This window comes from Palaemon carinicauda, chromosome 3 (assembly GCF_036898095.1).
Source record: "Palaemon carinicauda isolate YSFRI2023 chromosome 3, ASM3689809v2, whole genome shotgun sequence".
NCBI lineage: Eukaryota > Metazoa > Arthropoda > Malacostraca > Decapoda > Palaemonidae > Palaemon > Palaemon carinicauda.
In genome coordinates this window covers 31,075,794-31,082,413 of record NC_090727.1, presented here as the reverse complement: position 1 = coordinate 31,082,413, position 6,620 = coordinate 31,075,794, and the positions used below count along the sequence as shown (strand labels likewise).

General features: G+C 36.6%; 1 pseudogene; it reads right to left on the bottom strand.

The window, feature by feature from the left end:
- Positions 1-3,699: 3,699 nt before the first annotated feature.
- LOC137631157 (uncharacterized) lies at positions 3,700-4,858 on the bottom strand (annotated as a pseudogene).
- Positions 4,859-6,620: the final 1,762 nt, after the last annotated feature.

The following is a 6,620-nucleotide window of genomic DNA, read 5'->3' as shown; positions in this document are numbered from 1 at the left end:
GAAATATAGGTTAATAAATACGTTTCGATTCACAGTACTTGGTAATCATTCGAGAACAATGAAGGTGTTCGGACAAAAATACTTCCGACCAATCAGGTATCAGGAACCTTTCCGAGCTAAAAGGGCACCCCTGTGAGTTAAGTGCAAATATGCACCGCTATAAAAAATAGAGTATAGTTTGATGGCCCTAGCTTGTACTGCTGAGAGAGAGAGAGAGAGAGAGAGAGAGAGAGAGCGAGAGAGAGGAGAAGGTGGGGGGAAGATCCCCTTCTTTAAGAACATTCAGGGGAAGGGCATCGACATATGAATAAAGATTAAACAACTAAATGGTCTAGAAATGATGTTTGAAGACAGACAATAGCGAGTTTAACGAGCACAATAATAGAGGAAAAAGATATCCTTCATATACGAGCGATGAGAGAGAGAGAGAGAGAGAGAGGAGAGAGAGAGAGAGAGAGAGAGAATTCTATCAAAACCATGAATCTTTTTCTAATGATTAAGATATGCACAACATATAAACATGTGCGGATAATCATAATACACTAAACTACAGATATTCCACAAAATGGATTCTATCAGCCCTCTAAGCACTTTAGAATTTCTTTTTGATGGTTCCATATACAATCACATTAAATCTCTTTCAATGACATGACAACCCCAACGTCTGATATTAAAGTTACTTGCGAGAGCAAAGGAAAACTTTTGTGTGCATTTTCCATTAGTGTCCCTTACCGTCCCCTCACGAGCCTCCTCCTCTCAATGGTCTACTTATTTCCATCAAGATAAAACTGTTCTCAGAAATGCTCCCAAAATGCTCTCAACAGTCAGTCAGTCATGCTCAGTATAAACTCAAACGTTACTCGCCTACAAACTATTCCACTATAGTCAATTTTTTTAGCGAGGCAGATTTGCACCGACACGCAGCGGTGCCCTTTTAACTCGGAAAAGTTTCCAGATCGCTGATTGGTTGGACAAGATATTTCTAACCAATCAGCGATCAGGAAACTTTTCCGAGCTAAAAGGGTACGCGCTGCAAGTCGGTGCAAATCTGCCTCGCTAAAAAAAATTGACTATAGTCACCGCGATAGCATGATTAAATAATAATTTTACCTATTTATAGCATGTAAAATCGAGTAATGTCTGTACCTATGAGATTACTCGTGCACCTGTAAAATTGTATTATGGCATAACACCAAACCAAGTAATAAATACAATAGATTACTCTAGTACATCTTGTAGGTCATAAAAATATTAAATCCTTTAAGCCTCATTACGAAATTCTGAACTAATTTATAAGTCCAAGCTTCATTTTTTCTTTTACAGCTTAACGCGTTTCCTTTATCTTTGAAATATGAGGTCATATTCATCCTCGGATACCAACTCTCTTAGACCATAATGACGGTGGGAATTGCAGTGTTAATCCATATATACATACATTATTACATACTTATACATACTTTCACTTACACATGCATATATTCAAACATTTAATACACACACAAAAAAAAAGGGATACAAAGAAGTGAATTAAAGCTGGTAATGAAAGATTTGATGTTTTATTTCATGCAAAGCACAAAATGCTTTCTATAACAAATTCATATACCTATCAAAAAAAATTATAAGGAGAAAACGACTTATCGAATTGGTAGTTTCAAGCCACTAATTAATCAACTTCGGCCCAGAGAGAGAGAGAGAGAAGAGAGAGAGAGAGAGAGAGAGAGAGAGAGAGAGAGAGATACGACCAAAATTCCCCAATCAAAATAATTCTTCAGGGGACATAAACCAAAATTATTCATGCTTTCAAAAATAGAAAATAAAAGCATTAGCTTGCAAATACATCGCACTTGTATGGTAACAAATGCAAAATAGTAATGTTGCAAATGACATCATTACATGCAGATTTCACTTTGCAACTCATTTATTCTCATCTCAAAACCAGTAAGTAAGGATAACTGATACCTATATCAAAACAGTTATTAATGTAGCTCATAGTCAAGAGGCTGGGATCAATTTTCAACATGTTTGTATGCATGCATGTATGAATGTGTATATATTATACACATATATATCCATACAAATGCACTCACAAATATATATATATATATATATATATATATATATATATATATATATATACATACATAAATACATACACATATATATCCATACAAATGCACTCACAAATATATATATATATATATATATATATATATATATATATATATATACATAAATACATACATACATATGTACACACAAACACATAATAATAACCGAAGAAATCGATGGAATAGAATATTAGCCTAAAAGTAATGCTTGAGGATAATAATGAACTGCGGATTGGAAAATAACGATGATGTTAAGATCACCACCTAATCTATAATCTATTTATTTCAAGGATATGCAAATTGGACCCATCCAATGACGTCCCGGTACACCCTCCAATTAACCCCTTACTGTTCTGTTAACCTCAAACCTAAACGCAGCGAAATTAAATTTGTATATCAGGAATTGGAGCCATCAATTTGCGACACGACGTCAAAAGCAGATATATCATTTGGAATTATTATATGTAAATATATGCCTACCCTATAATTTATGTTCTGCCTGATTGTTTTATTCACTATATGTTCTACCTGCTTGTTTTATCCATTATAAGTTCTATCTGCTTGTTCTATCCACTATATGTTCTACCTGCTTAATGCTTGTTTTATCCATTATATGTTCTACCTGCTTGTTGCTTGTTTTATCCACTATATGTTCTACCTGCTAGTTGCTTGTTCTATCCCCTATCTGTGTTACCTACTTGTTTTATTCACTATATGTTCTACTTGCTTGTTTTATCCTCTATATGTTCTACCTGCTTAATGCTTGTTTTATCCATTATATGTTCTACATGCTGGTTTTATTCATTATATGTTCTACCTGCTAGTTTTGAACAAGAATTTGCTTTTTGACCTAAGTGAGATATACACACAAAAGTGAGTTCTGTAGTTTAAGTTATCACTACTCTAATGACGGGTTGTTTACTGCACCGGGAGAAATTAATAGTGTTTGCATAAACAAAACCACAATGATCAATAAACAGATTGCGTAAGATTTATGGAGACAGAAATGCCTTCCATAACAAGGACATCTAAATACATTACAATTACTATGTAGCATTTTCACTATGTTTGTAAGAAGCTGTTTACATTCTGATGCAATAGATTTAATAACAACATGAGAGAGAGAGAGAGAGAGAGAGAGAGAGAGAGAGAGAGAGAGAGAGAGAGAGAGAGAGAGAGAGAGGAGAGAGAGAGAGAGTCTATACGTGTGTCCAAGAGACGTTTTGCATGTAATTGATTACGATCCCATTACAAAACTTAAAAATTCATTCAAAGTAATACAAAGTTTCAATTTACTACGATCACAATACTATACAAAAACTTATGCATAATAATTAAATAAAGCAAAACTTCGCTAAAATCACGCATAAAATATATCATTCAAACTTACCTTCTTTTTTTTATAAAATATGTTTACCATTTTGCATACTGCATACGTAAAATATCTATGCAAGCACCACTACAAGCAACGTGTCATGCATGGCCACGCAATGGCAAAGAAAACAAGATTGGAAATTACACTCCACCAAGTTCATGCACGGAGATGTATGAAAAGAAGCATTACTGGGAGTTTGTGTTCTCCTCGGACTACTTACGCTAAAAACCTTGAGAAAACTAGGCACTGTATAATGCCTTCCTTTGTCTCTCCTGCTAAGTTGAAAGAACCGCACAAGTTCTTGACGCGCCCGGACGGACCCCCAGCACCATCAATCAACCCGTCGTCGGGCCCGTTCTCAGAGTCGTGCTCGCCAACATGCAGCAAGGGCTTTGACCTGATGGTGATGTGGTTACCGGAAGGCCGCGTGCGACCCGCGCCCGGAGAGTGCCTCAGTGTGCTGGCACCTAAACCCAAATCCAGGGGTAACGGAGCGAACCCCTCTCTGCAATACCCGACCCCAGCTAACGTTTGGGCAGCATTTTGTAACCTGATGTTGTTGTACTTGGACATGCTGATTCCATTTTCGGCAGCGCCATTCAAGGCGACTATTTTGCCGTTCTGTGTCTTGTGACGCCTGAGGTTCTCCTCCACAGCTCGGTAACTCTGCTGTGGGTTGGGGGGATAAGGGGAGTTGTTGGGGTCTGGGTGAAGGCCATTCATCGTCCCCCACTAGAACGGTGGAAGGTGAAATAGTGGTACAGGTGGTGTTGGTGGTGCTGGGGTGATCCATGCTTCTTTCCAGGCGGGCGCCAGAGGATCCAGTCTTCCAGTCATCGCTCACATCTGGGGCCGCCCCCTGCTCCCTCAGGGCATTCACAAGGCTATTCATGCTGAAGGCGATCTTCCCATTTTCCTTTGTTCTTCCAAATTCACTATTCACTTCGCCAATGAGGTGAGGCGCAGACTCCAAGTAGGAGTCAAGAGCTGTCCTCACTTCCGCATTTTCAGAGTAAAGTCTTTCTTTACCTTCGAACTCAGCACTGCAACGAACTCGGGGGTCACAAGTATTCACTGAAGGACATGTAATACCACCAGTATAGTAAATTCTGGGCTGAGTCCTTGAGACTCCTCTACGGGATTCAAGCCTCCTCCCCCCCCCCCCTTCCTTCCCCACCTGATACATCCCTGCCCATCTCCCAGCATTGACCCCCTGCGGATGTCTTGCCCCAAAAACATTGTCCACGTGGCGATGGGGAAGAAGAGGAAGATGAGGATGATGGGGAAGGAGAGGAAGAGAAGGTCAATGCAATGGAGGGGGTTGGGGTAATGGCTGGGTTACCCCTGGCCGCGAATTGTCATGCCACACCCCCATCACCAAAACAAATCAAAATCTCTGATCATCATCATTGTGACGATAAGAACAGAAATGAATTCTGAAGAGTAACACTTACTATAATCTTTTTGTACATATTTACGCTAGGTTACATTTCACACTATATCAAAAGATTTTCCAACTTTTTTTTTTTTTAATTCAATTTTCAAAATGAGTCACAACACAAAGCCAACTAACATATTTTCACTCGTCAGTTGAAAGAATAATACTCAATCTTTCACCCTGTGAAAATAATCATAAATCTAAGTTCGAGAACTTCCTCACTATGCAAATAATCATAAATTCAATCTAAGCTCAAGAACTATCACCCTACGAAAATAATCATAAATTTAATTTAAGTTCGAGAATTTCCACCCTATGAAAATAATCATAAATTCGATCTAAGTTCAAGATCTACCACCCTATGAAAATAATCATAAATTCAATTTAAGTTCGAGAATTTACACCCTATGAAAATAATCATAAATTCAATCTAAGTTCGAGAACTTCAACCCTATGAAAATAATCATAAATATAATTTACGTTCGAGAACTTCGAATCCTGTGAAAATAATCAATCATAAGTTTTACGTTTAAGAACTAAATTCAACTGGAATTAACTCGAATACAGCCAGTGGAAGGGGAACAAAAGAATGAAAAATGACTAAACCCGTCTCCATTAATACAAGTAAAAAGCAATATCTGCACACGACAGCCGCAATAGATTTTCTTTAAGCATTTCTGATGGATGTGTAATCGCAAGCAGACAACAGTTGTTTTAGAAGAAGAATCATATTGATATCATTATTGTAATGACAATTCAGAAGAAAAAAAATTATTTGCAACGATCTACTGTATATATATATTTTTATTTCTAATTTTTAAGAATCCATATATTTTTACTTCTGGAATTCCATTTTACTTTCACTAGTAGCTAACATCTAATACTGACACTCTCTCTCTCTCTCTCTCTCTCTCTCTCTCTCTCTCTCCTCTCTCTCTCTCTCTCTCTCTCTCTCTCTCTCTCTCTCTCGGACGGATGACGTCTTTCATTGGCATATTAAATATTAACAAACAAAAATTTCATTATTTTGTCAGTAGCTAACATCTAATACCGACACTCTCTCTCTCTCTCTCTCTCTCTCTCTCTCTCTCTCTCTCTCTCTCTCTCTCTCTCTCTCTCGGACGGGTGAGGTCTTTCATTGACATATTAAATATTAACAAACAAAACTTTCACTATTTTGTCGTTTATACGACACAGGCCACAGAACAGCCAAGACGAAAATAAGGAAAATGAAAAAATACTAGTTTTTTGTTTCATAAAGACTGCGTTACTACGCTTAATACATTGATATTAATAATCAGTAAGTACACATGTGAAACCAAGCCTTTAAACCTTAATTGAATTACTATGAAATTACAAGACTATGTAAAAGTCTAACATACACTAAGAAACAAAATAAATTAACGAATACAAATAACAACGTCAGGCAATACTTAATTTAAGATACATATTCCCACACATACGCTTATATGTAAACAACTCGATCACTGAATAATAAACGACACAATAAAGAGGCAGAAGATTCACGATATCTATAATATTATTATTATTATTATTATCATTATTATTATTATTATTATTATTATTATTATTGATAATAATGATAATAATAATATTAACAATGGTTCCATTTTTCCAAACCTTACTCGCGCAACATCTTTCTTGTTATTGTTCTTCAAAAAAAAAAAAAAAAAAAAAA